The sequence below is a fragment of the Schistocerca cancellata genome, chromosome 7, assembly GCF_023864275.1.
Source record: "Schistocerca cancellata isolate TAMUIC-IGC-003103 chromosome 7, iqSchCanc2.1, whole genome shotgun sequence".
In the NCBI taxonomy this organism is placed as follows: Eukaryota; Metazoa; Arthropoda; class Insecta; order Orthoptera; family Acrididae; genus Schistocerca; species Schistocerca cancellata.
This window is the reverse complement of record NC_064632.1, coordinates 351,229,060-351,241,240: the sequence shown is the minus strand read 5'-3', so window position 1 is coordinate 351,241,240 and position 12,181 is coordinate 351,229,060. Positions and strand designations below refer to the sequence as shown.

At 45.1% G+C, this 12,181-nt stretch overlaps 1 protein-coding gene across 1 annotated transcript in view; it reads left to right on the top strand.

Annotated features, from left to right (window-relative positions):
- Nucleotides 1-12,181, top strand: part of LOC126092028 (NACHT domain- and WD repeat-containing protein 1) — a 621,846-nt gene that overhangs the window by 138,410 nt on the left and 471,255 nt on the right. The gene's annotated exons all lie outside the window — the stretch shown is intronic.

The window sequence follows — 12,181 nt, the reverse complement described above, 5'->3', positions numbered from 1 at the left end:
AATTTAAATCACTCCTAATGCCTACTCACAGATAATTTATGGAATTAACTGCTTCTAGTTGCTGACCTACTATATTGTAGCTAAATGATAAAGGATCTTTCTTTCTATGTATTCGCACCACATTACATTTGTCTACATTGTGATTCAATTGCCATTCCCTGCACCATGGATCAATTCGCTGCAGATCCTCCTGCATTTCAGTACAATTTTCCATTGTTACAACCTCTCGATACACTACAGCATCATCCGCAAAAAGCCTCAGTGAACTTCGGATGTTATCCACAAGGTCATTTACACATATTGTGAATAGCAACGGTCCTACGACACTCCCCTGCGGCTCACCTGAATCACTCTTACTTAGGAAGACTTCTCTGCATTGAGAATGACATGCTGTTATCTAGGAACTCTTCAATCCAATCACACAATTGGTCTGATAGTCCATATGCTCTTACTGTGTTCCTTAAACGACTATGGGGAACTATCAAACGCCTTGCGGAAGTCAAGAAATACGGCATCTACCTGGGAACCCGTGTCTATGGCCCTCTGAGTCTCGTGGACGAATAGCGCGAGCCGGATTTCACACAATCGTCTTTTTCGAAACCCATGCTGCTTCCTACAGAGTAGATTTATAGTCTCCAGAAAAGTCATTATGCTCGAACATAATACGTGTTCCAAAATTGTGCAACTGATCGACATTAGAGATATAGGTCTATAGTTCTGTACATCTGATCGACGTCCCTTCTTGAAAATGGGGATGACCTGTGCCCTTTTCCAATCTTTTGGAACGCTACGCTCTTCTAGAGACCTACGGTACACCGCTGCAAGAAGGGGGCAAGTTCCTTCGCGTACTCTGTGTAAAATCGAACTGGTATGCCATCAGGTCCAGCGGCCTTTCGTCTTTTGTGACCTCGATTCAGCCCGGGGTTTGGCGATGACTGTGAACGTTCCGTGTTGTAAACATCTATGTTAACTCCAGACATGACAGTGAACGGGCGCATGCGCAATTCTACTCGCAGGAGATTGCGCCCCTATTCCGTGGCAGATTTGATCACATCTTGGTAGGAGGAATTTTAATTGCGTTCTCATACCGTAGATTCAAATCCCGAATTTTAACTCGTGCTGTGTACTGTGCTCTATCCGCCGAGACATGATACTAATGGATATATAGGAAAAGATCCATGGGTAGCGGGATGGCTACATGTTTTTTACTAGTCACGTGGCGATAAGACTCGATCGTATTTATGCTTCTGACATTAAGAGACCATGTGTTGGCTGCTGAACGTTGGTCCACAGCTTTTACGGATCTCCTTGCATATGCAGGTCTGTCAAAGCCGTAGTTCGTAGGATTTTAATTCATCCCGAATGTCGCTTGCGGATCGAAGAAGCTTGGCAATGTTCGAAAGTGGCGATGCGAATGGCTCTCATAACATAAGGCAAGGAAATAGCGAGATGGTTTCTAAATACTCTTGAATATTACTACACGGTGCTTCGTAGCCTGTTCTTCAGAGCTCCATCGCCCGTGTCAAGCGGAAGTCCATTGTATTCAGGCCTGCATTTCATCGATCTCGAGACGTCGATTGGAGGGACTTTCGATCCGTGCTCGGTGTTTGGACAACGTCGACGGAGAACGTATTTCCATGCATCATGTGTCCAGGGGAGATGCACGTAATCGCCAATCATTGATCACAGTGTTCCATGATGATCGGCCCTTGACGTCACAACAGGACCTTGCTGCTGGGTTTCTGAAGCATTACCGCGTCCTTTTCGCCGGGACGTCACTGGACGATTGAGTGGGAGAAGACTTTTGCGATAGGTGCACGCGTGGGTGGATGGTTCGGATACAGCGGCGTTGCTGAAACCCGTAACGAAAGATCACATAATGATGACACTTGAGAAGGGTGAGGTGCAGAGTCAAATGGGTTGACATTCGAATTTCATCGTCAGTTTGCGGATCTAATGTTGTCCCGATGGATATTGTTATATAAAGACTTATTGCGAACTAACATGGACGACATGGCGCGAACGTTTATACAAATACCGAAATCGGTAGGAAACGTCAGCGCCCATCAATTTCGAAAAATTACAGGCGTCCGGCCGTGTACGAGCTCTGTCGCGTGTTACGCATTTCCGATGACTGACGATATTTGTTTGGTCGGAGAACGAAGTACGTCAGGTGGTTGCTCTTCTTACTACATACGGCGTGGTGGCGAGTAGCAAGATCAACATGAGTGAAGACAAAGATTAAGCACATCGTACATCCGGCCGTGTACGAGCTCTGTCGTGTGTTACGCATTTCCGATGACATGACGATATTTGTTTGGTCGGAGAACGAAGTACGTCAGGTGGTTGCTCTTCTTACTACATACGGCGTGGTGGCGAGGAACAATATCGCCTTCTTTTCCCATGCCGCACAATTCTTAGTTGATTCTAGTAGTTAAGTTGTTACAAATAGCTTCTATGAGGATACCCACCACCCGTGAGATATATCGACTCTTGAGGCGTCAATCACTACAGCAATGTCGTCGAACATAATTACCAAACGAGGGATTGGCAACAGATCAGGTGAGCTGTCCACACACATCTCCTCATTACGACAGCGAGATCCTCTTGATATACACACATCAATAAAAGTTTTGCATCACCCCAGTTCCCCCAAAAGTCCTGAAGACAGACGTTTGTGGATCTTGTATCACACACAAAGTCCCTTTGACAGTTCAGAAATGTCACTAAACCCGCACAAAGATGTAAACAGTCATGCATGAGCAGCGTCTATTACGCAGAGGGGGTGCGTCAGCGATCAGTTCCAATCATTCCACCAGGAAGGAGGTACACGGCTCGTGTTCTCTATAGTTCAACCATGCCTAGGCGGTCAATACCGCGGTTTGATCGCGTCCGCATTGTCACTTTGTGCCAGGAAGGTCTCTCAGCAAGGGAAGTGTCCAGGTGTTTCGTAGTTAACCGAAGCGATGTTGTTCGAACATGGAGGAGAAACAGAGAGGCAGGAACTGTCGATTACATGCATTGCTCAGGCCGCCCAAGGGCAGTGGATGACCACTACCTACGGATTATGGCTCGGAGGAACCCTGACAGCAACGCCATCATGTTGAATAATGATTTTCGTACAGCCACAGGAAGTCGTGTTACGACTCAAACTGTGGGCAGTAGGCTGCTTGATGCGCAGCTTCACTCCCGACGTGCATGGCGAGGTCCATCTTTGCAACCACACCATGCAGCGCGGTACAGATGGGCACAACAACATGCAGAATGGACCGCTCAGGATCATCATCACGTCCTCTTCACCCATGAGTGTCGGATATACCTTCAACCAGACAATCGTCGGAGACTTATTTGGAGGCAACCCGGTCAGGCTAAACGCCATAGACACAGTGTCCAGCGAGTGCAGCAAGGTGGAGGTTCCCTGATGTTTTGCGATGGCCTTTTTTTGGGCCGACGTACGCCGCTAGTGGTCATAGAAGCTGCCGTAACGGCTGTACGTTACGTGAATGCCATCCTCCGACCGATAGTGCAACCATATCGGCAGCATATTGGCGAGGCATTGTCTTCGTGGACGACAATTCGCGTCCCCATAGTGCGCTTGTTGTGAATGACTTCCTTCAGGATATCGACTAGGATAACCAGCATGTTCTCCAGACATGAACCCTATCGAACATGCCTGGGATAAATTGAAAAGGGCTGTTTATGCATCACGTGATCCACCTACCACCTTAGGGATCTACGCCGAATCGCCGTTGAGGAGAGGGACAATGTGGACCAAGAGTGCTTTGATGAACTTGTGGATAGTATGCCATGACGAATACGGGCATGCATCAATGCTAGATGACGTGCTACTGGATATTAGAGATACCGGTGTGTACAGCAATCTGGACCACCACCTGTGAAGGTCTCGCTGTATGGTGGTACAACATGCAATGTGTAGTTTTCATGAGCAATAAAAAGGGCGGAAATGTTGTTTATGTTGATCTCTATTCCAATTTTCTGTACAGGTTCCGGAACTCTCGGAGCCGAGATGATGCAAAACTCTTTTTTCCGTGTGTACATTCGTCAAACTCGTCTCTGTCCGCACGCGTCGCCTAACTGAAGGACCAGCACAGCGGGAGGTTTAAAGACGACGAGCTGCGACTGATATGAGCGAGCCGAATAACGGCACACTATAGTCCGATTAAAGTTACTTGATAGTTGGCGTCTGTACTTGCTGCTGCAATGTTGCCACATCAGTTGCCGGCTACCGCTCGGTTGTAGGCGACACACAGATACGGCGGGTCACTTCGCAAATACTGTTGCTGTGGAACACGGAGCAGTGTTGGAAGCGGCCGCCGTGAGGTGCGACCGTCGCTGATTTTAAGTGACCGACGACTGCACTGCGGTAGGCGACGCGTTTTGTAGCCCTGAATGTAAACCCATGTCCTAACCTAAACACAACGTTGTGATGTGCAGTGTATCCGAGAAAAAGGCGATGAAGACGCTGTGCTGGAACTAAAATCACGATCGCTCGGTTCACGGCTTTTAAAGCTAATCACTGCGAGCACATTGAAGAGAAAAAAAATTCATTTTCAGCGGTAAATGCAAAATGTGTGTTTCTGGCTGTCGTCGGTTACATGAAAGTGTTCTCCCAATGGCTACACTGGCTGTCGCGTTACCAACCGATGGACAGTCTTGGTTGGCACATGGTTGTAGATTACAGGCAACACATGCAAATTATGAACGAAAAATAATAATAGAAAGAAAAATCAGAGAAAATAATATAGTCAATATGATAATGAAAATTACGCAGCCTAGTATTAGAAATAAAAAATTACATTTGAACTATTTAACTGAACAAAATTAATAATCAAAGTTTTTTGGTTGGATTTAGAAAAGTTAAATAAATTATCTTCCAAACGTCACGTTTATATGCTAACTACTGCGCTACGCCATTACACTACGTAAGTCCGTTATAATCATGACCCTGGTGACCCAGTCGCAAACTGTTAATTGCAGCCTTCAAAAATTAGGCTTCATGCAATGTGCTACGAAGCTTACCTAAAGTTAGCCGAGCTTTGTGGTTATAATCACTGTATATGTGACTCTGAATCGTGTCTGTTGAAGAAGGATCCAGAAGTGTTTAGTTAGTGCTGTGTATGAAACATTTATCCTTCCTTACCATCGTTGTGTGCGTTGTTTTGGAGCGGTTATCATGTCTAATGAAATACGAAAGAAAAGATCCAGGTTTCGTGATCCAAACACATCAAGAAAGCAAGCCAGACATGGATGTGGAAGTGAACTTACTAGTTGTTGTGTCAATTGGGAAACAGCAGCCAGTTCGGGTGTGACGTTGACCGATGCGATTGTAGGAAACCAGCTACAGAGACTAAAGGGTCAACTATCGAGTAATTTTAATCAGACTATAGCAATGAAGTTATCCCTAACTGAGCCACAACTGAGCCTTTGTGCTTATATCACTTTCTGCACCTGCTCTTTGTTACTCCATGGTAAATGCGAGGGTTATTCGAAAAGTATGGAACGATAGGTCGCGAAATGGAAACCAGTGTGAAAATCAAAACTGTTTTATTTGCAACAGTTAGCTACAACTTCAAGCTGCTTATCTCCATAGTCGCCGATCCGACTTAGACGTTTGTCGCAGCGTTGTACCAACTTTCCAATATCCTCGTTATAGAAGGCAGCCGCCAGTGCTTTCCGCCAATTCTCTACGCTCGCCTACAACTCGTTGTCTGTGCCAAAATGGCCAGCGGTTCATGTGAGCAGAGATGAAACTCAGTGGAAGATAATTACGGGCTGTATTGTGGATAATCAAACATTTGCAACTGAAAACGATGCAGGAGCATCTTCATTGCTCCTGCAGAATGCGACTGAGAATTGTCTTGAAGAAGAAAACAAACGACAGTTTTGTAATGTTGGCTACATAGCTTCAGGCGAAATTTCTCACCAGGCCTTCGTACTTGGCGGGAGACACTGCTGTTCTAGGTATCTTTATGTGCTCCCTGTGTGCTCGGAACTAAAAATAACGACATAACGCGATCGACTGGCATACTAGAGACAGTGCCCAACACATATGTGCAAAACGTCATCGGATTTTCACTGTGGTTTCCATTTCGAGACCGATCGTTCCTTACTTTCCGAATAATCCTCGTATCATATGCCGCCTTTTGGAAATATTGTTAAAAAGACAAATGCACGAATTTCCAGTGGAGAGCAACGTCACACATCTGTTTCATTCTCGTGAAATGACTTAGGAAAGTGTCCGAAACTATGATTGGACAAAGATTCGAACCTTTCTTGAGCGAATGAGAGTCCAGTGATTTAACAAGTAACAAACGACGTACCGCAGCGGTCTTTACGGATACATCCAGACCTATTGGTGCTCAGTTAGATGAATTTTTGAATGGTAATGTTCTCACTGGACCATTTTGCGCATTCTGCATGCTATCATATGTTCTCTCCAGGTGGAGCTTCACATTTAGTCACGAAAAGGAACGCAAACCGTTACATGAGACCCTCAATTTTGCAAGCCTTGCCGCTGTGGGTAGAAGCAGTTTGACCTATTCAAGCTAATAGACTTCTGTCCGCCATGTTAGCGGCGAGTCACATTACGTTAGGTAACCGTCGCGTTGCTAATGTAATACGCCATAGGCAGTGCGTAATCATTAATGGAGATTGGTCCTCCGGGATATCAAATTGCGGCTTCGCGGCCATGTCCGTGGCAGGCAGCATTAGGGACAGCCTATCGCATTAATTAGAGTAGTGGAGAATTACGTTTGTAAAAAGCAGACGAGGACAAAGAGGACGAAATGTCAGCATTGGTAAATTTATTCCAGTCATGGTCGATTAACACCTGCTACAGCGCCTATGAAAATCAATCGCAACAAAAGAAGTTTACAAGAAGTACTCGAAAAACAAATTTTACAAATTTAAGACATTTGAGACCTAGACCTAGAGGAACAAAAACAGAAAAACATAAAAGTAAGTCGGTCTCAAAATGCAGTTTCAGTAAAGTAAGCAGGGTTTTCAAAACTAACTTTCGATGTTCTTGAAACGCATAGTATGCTATCAGTGTGTAGTATTATTTAAGACCTATACCAACGAGACATGGACATTTAATGCGAAACCATTCAAAACCTGAGAATTGCTTAAAAGGAATGGAGAAATGCAGGTTTCTCAAATAGATCAAGGTACCAATTAGAATGGAAGCTATGAAAATGAAGTGGAGGTGGAGGGAAAGTTTAGTCAGGTGAATGGATGGTAGGTGCACCAAGGATGTACGAGGATGGTGTAAATGAAAATGTTAATTACGAGAGTCATTTCAAAATTTCTGTACATCGTAAAATTATGGTTTAAAATTTTCCTTTTGTTTCACAAAATGTCTTTACAGATCTTCAGTATAATCTCCATTCTTCCCAATAACAGCGCCACAGTGCTTCAAAAAGCCTGAAATAATCTTTGTTGATCTGTCTGCTTACTCGAGTCACTGCATAAGAAGCGTCCTCAGTTCGTTGAAAAAGATCTCCTCGGGTATTTCTTGATTTCTGGAAAGAAATCAAAGTCTGGTGGTCTCGTGTCAGGATTGTAGTGGGGATGGGGAAGGATTTCCCAGCCGTAATTGTCTAAACCCCTGCGCTCTTGTTAGGCAATTTGCGGTCATGCATTATCATGCACAACGGCGGATCTTTGGCCTCAAAACATTTCCCAGAAAGTCCGTGTAGTATGGCCCTGTTACTGTGGTTCTCTGGGACAGTCTGTTGCTATCATTTCATACTTGTCATAAGACATAATAATCATCGGCCTGACATTGGAGTGTCAGCGGTGGCATTTTCTTGCCTTAGCGGAAACGGAAAGCCCACGGTGACATTGAGCCTCGATCACGGAAAACTTTGAACTCTGATGGAAGACTGCTGCTCGCTACGTGAGATTAGACCTGAATCAATTCCTCCATCCATTTCTATCAGAATATATCACTCAAATCACAAATTACCACACCAAAGAAAACATATGGCGATAGCTAAAAGTCTGGCTCAAACTTACGTTTCGCATGCAGGAATGGTTACGGATGTGCATGATGACGATGATGATGAGTTTTGTGGGACTCTCAACTGAGCGGTCATAAACGCCCATACAAAGGCCCAAATTTTCACACTCGAATTTTTTTACGCTGTCCACTCTAGCCACTGTCACTAATGATAATGATGAAATGATGAAGACAACACAGACACTTAGTCCCTGGGCTGAGAAAATTCCCAACCCGGCCGGGAATCGAACCCGGGACCCCGTGATCCAGAGGCAGCAACACTAGCCACTAGACCACAAGCTGCGAACACGAATGTACATGATCTCTGTGCAGAAGTTCAGAAATATTCCCCGTATTTATTACTACGCAAACGAAGTAATACAGGAAAACTACAGATATTTCATTTTCCAGTGTAATCCGCACACATGTAATGCACGCGCTCCACATCTCCGGAAGTCCACGGACACATCGTGGCAAGAATTCTTTTGGTTGAGCACACAGCCATTCTTGCTCCACGGTTTTCATCTTTTCACTCTCTCTGAAATGCTTTCCATGCAGCGTTTCTACGAAGCTCCGAAAAAATGAAAATAATTCGGGACAAGGTCTGGTGAGTAAGGTGGTTGTTCGAGACATTCAGATGGCATATCCTGTGTTGTTGTTACGGTTGAACGGACATACGCAGACGACCATTGACGTATTGGAACGAAAAACCTGCACACGGAAGTCCTCATTGTTAACTCCTGACAACATAGTGAAAGTGATTTCGCAGGAGACTTGAGTATGAATTATTAGTCACTGTTAACCGTTTTCCATGTAATGCTCTGAAATTATCCCTTTTGATATCCCAAAAGAGGGTTAGGATATCTTTCCCTGCCAAGGTTTAAGTGCGGAATTTTTGGTTTTGGTGAATAGCTATAGCGCAATTCCTGCTCTATCTTTTCGTTTCACTTTAGTGATATTGCACCCAGGTTTCATCTGTAGCAATTCTGTACAAAAATCTATTACTTTAGATCAGGAAAAGGCGCGAAAGTTCCCCACATACCGTCGCGACAAACTTCCAGTTCTGCAGTCAGCTGACAGGGCACCCACGAAGCGAACATTTTCACTGCACAGTGTGTCTAGCCCGGGCGCTAAGCGTCTTGGACAAAAGTCACTCTTATCCTTCTCCAGGGACACACGCGAATCACTGTGCTCTTCCTCCATCCTGAGATGCATTTCCACAAGTTGAACAGCTTCATTACTCGTAAAACGTACCACAGACACAAATTGGAAATTTGTGGTAAGATCTTATGGCACCAAACTGCTGAGGTCATCGGTCACTAAGCTTACACACTACTTAATCTAAAATAAACTAACTTACGAAAAGCACAACACACACACCCATGCCCGAGGGAGGACTCGAACCTCCGATGGGGGGGAGCCGCGCGAACCGTGACAGGATGCCCAGACTGCGTGGTTACCCCGCGCGACCACAGATACATCAGCCAGGTACACAGATCTACAAGACAATCAGAAGTACAATCAGAATTTGGGTGGCAGTAGAAGTAGTACTGGCGGAAGTAAAGCTGTGATACGACTCCCACTCCATCACAGTTTCAATTTTCCCGGAAGCGTCAAATCAATGTACACCCCGTTGCAGAGTGAAAATTCACTTTGGATAGTTATAATTTTGTTTTTGATTCTCTCTACAGGTCTGCCTTGTTGATTCCCTGACTCTGGGAAATAAGGACTTCAGCTGTAAATTACTTTGTTTTGACGCACACTGACTGTTTAAACATTGATTTTACACTCGGCTGTGCTTTTTGCTTATTTACAATGGTTTCGGAAGCCTTTTACGGCAGTGTATTCAGGCACTCAGGCATAGTTAAAATGGTTCAAATGGCTCTGAGCACTATGGAACTTTCTTCTGAGGTCATCAGTCCCCTAGAACTTAGAACTACTTAAACCTAACTAACCTAAGGACATCACACACATCCATGCCCGAGGCAGGATTCGAACCTGCGACCGTAGTGGTCGCGCGGTTACAGACTGTAGCGCCTAGAAACGCTCGGCCACCCCGACCGGCTCAGGCATAGTCATCGAACTGAAATACACTAGCAAGCGCATCTTTTGGTTTGGCGTAGCAACGTCTAAATGGTAACGACTCTTACGTGTACTACATTAGATGATGTTATGGTTCAGCAGTAAGATACACTTGAAGGTGTAGTTCATTTCGGTGACAGCAATTAGGTGGCTGAGGTTGTTGCCATAGAAGGTTTCGAGTAAGCAACAAAGACAGCTGAGTGTAGAACGTATAAAAGTAGCCCATGTGTGTGCTAAAACATGTCTGTTCAATGTAAATATTCATGTCAAGCGACTGTCGAGATGTAACACTATATACTGAGGTGACAAGTCATAGGGTGCGACCTGTTATCTTCTGGGACCTCCTTCGGCGTGGTGCAGTAACTCGACATAGTATGGACTCAACAAGTCGTTAGAAGTCCCCTGCAGAAATTTTGGGGCATGCTGCCTCTTTTGCCGTCCATGACTGTGAAAGTGTTGTCCGTGCAGGATTTTGTGCACGAAGTGACCCCTAGAGTACGTCCCAAAATGACCGACGGGATTCACGTCGGGCTGTCTGGGTGGCCAAATCACTCGCTCTAATTTTCGAGAATGCTCTTCAAACCAATTGCAAAAAAATTGTGGCCCGGCGATAAGACGCATTTTCATCCATAAAAATGGCTGCAGATAGTCTCCAAGTAGCCGAACATGACAATTTGCAGTGAATGATCGGTTCAGTTGGACCAGAGGACCCAGTCCCTTCCGTGCAAACAGATCCAACACTATTATGGAGCCACCACCAGCTTGCGAAGTGTCTTGTTGACAACTTGGGTTCATCGCTTCTTGGGATCTGCAGCACACTATAAACGTACCTTTAGCTCTTACTAACTGAAATCGGGATTCATCCGAGCTTGCCACGGGTTTACAGAAGTCTAGGGACCAACGGATATGGCCACGAACCCAGGAACCCACGAACCTTGTGTTAGAAAAGGCACTCGCGTTGATCTCTGCCACCGTAACCCATTAACGCAAAATTTCGCCACTCTGTCCTAACGGATACGTTCGTTGTACGTCCCACATTGAATTCTGCGGTTATTTCACGCATTGTTGCTCGTCTGTAATCACTGACAACTCTACGCAAATGCCGTTGCTCTCGGTCATTAAGTGAAAGCCCTCGGCCACTGCGTTGGATGTGGTGAGAAGTAATGGCTGGAATATGGTATCCTCGGCACACTCTTGAAACTCTGGACCTCGTACTATGGAATTCCCTAACGGTTTCCGAAATGAAATGTCCCATGCGTCTAGCTCCAACCACCATTACGCGTTCAAAGTCTGTTATTTCCCGTAGTGCGGCAGTAATCACGTCGGAAACCTTTTAACACGAATCATCTGAGTACAAATGACAGCTCGCCAATGACTTGCCGTTCTATACTTTGTCTACGTGAGACCACTGCCATCTGTATATCTCCATATCTCTATCATTGTAAATCTTTTCCGTTACTGTTTTGAAACAGTGCTAACAAGGGAACCTCGCCATCGCAGCCCCCTCAGACTTAGTTTTAAGTTGGCACAGTGGATATGCCTTGAAAAACTGAACACAGATCACTCGAGAAAACAGGAAGAAGTTGTGTGGAACTATGAAAAAATTAACAAAATATACAAACTGAGTAGTCCATGTGCAAGATAGGTAACATCAAGGATAGTATAATCTCAGGAGCGCCGTGGTCCCGTGGTTAGCGTGAGCAGCTGCGGAACGAGAGGTCCTTGGTTCAAGTCTTCCCTTGAGTGAAGACTTTAATTTTTTATTTTCAGACAATTATTATCTGACAAACTCTTATGTTTTGATCAATTTTTTGGGAGTGATTATCACATCCACAAGAAAACCTAAAACGGGCAGAGTAGAAGAATCTTTTTACCCATTCGCCAAGTGTACAACTTAGGTGGGTCGACAACATATTTCTGTCATGTGACGCATATGCCGTCACCAGTGTCGTATAGAATATATCAGACGTGTTTACCTGTGGAGGAATCGGTTGACCTATGACCTTGCGATCAGCCGGCCATGGTGACCGAGCGGTTCTAGGCACCTCAGTCTGGAACCGCGCGACCTCTACGGTCGCA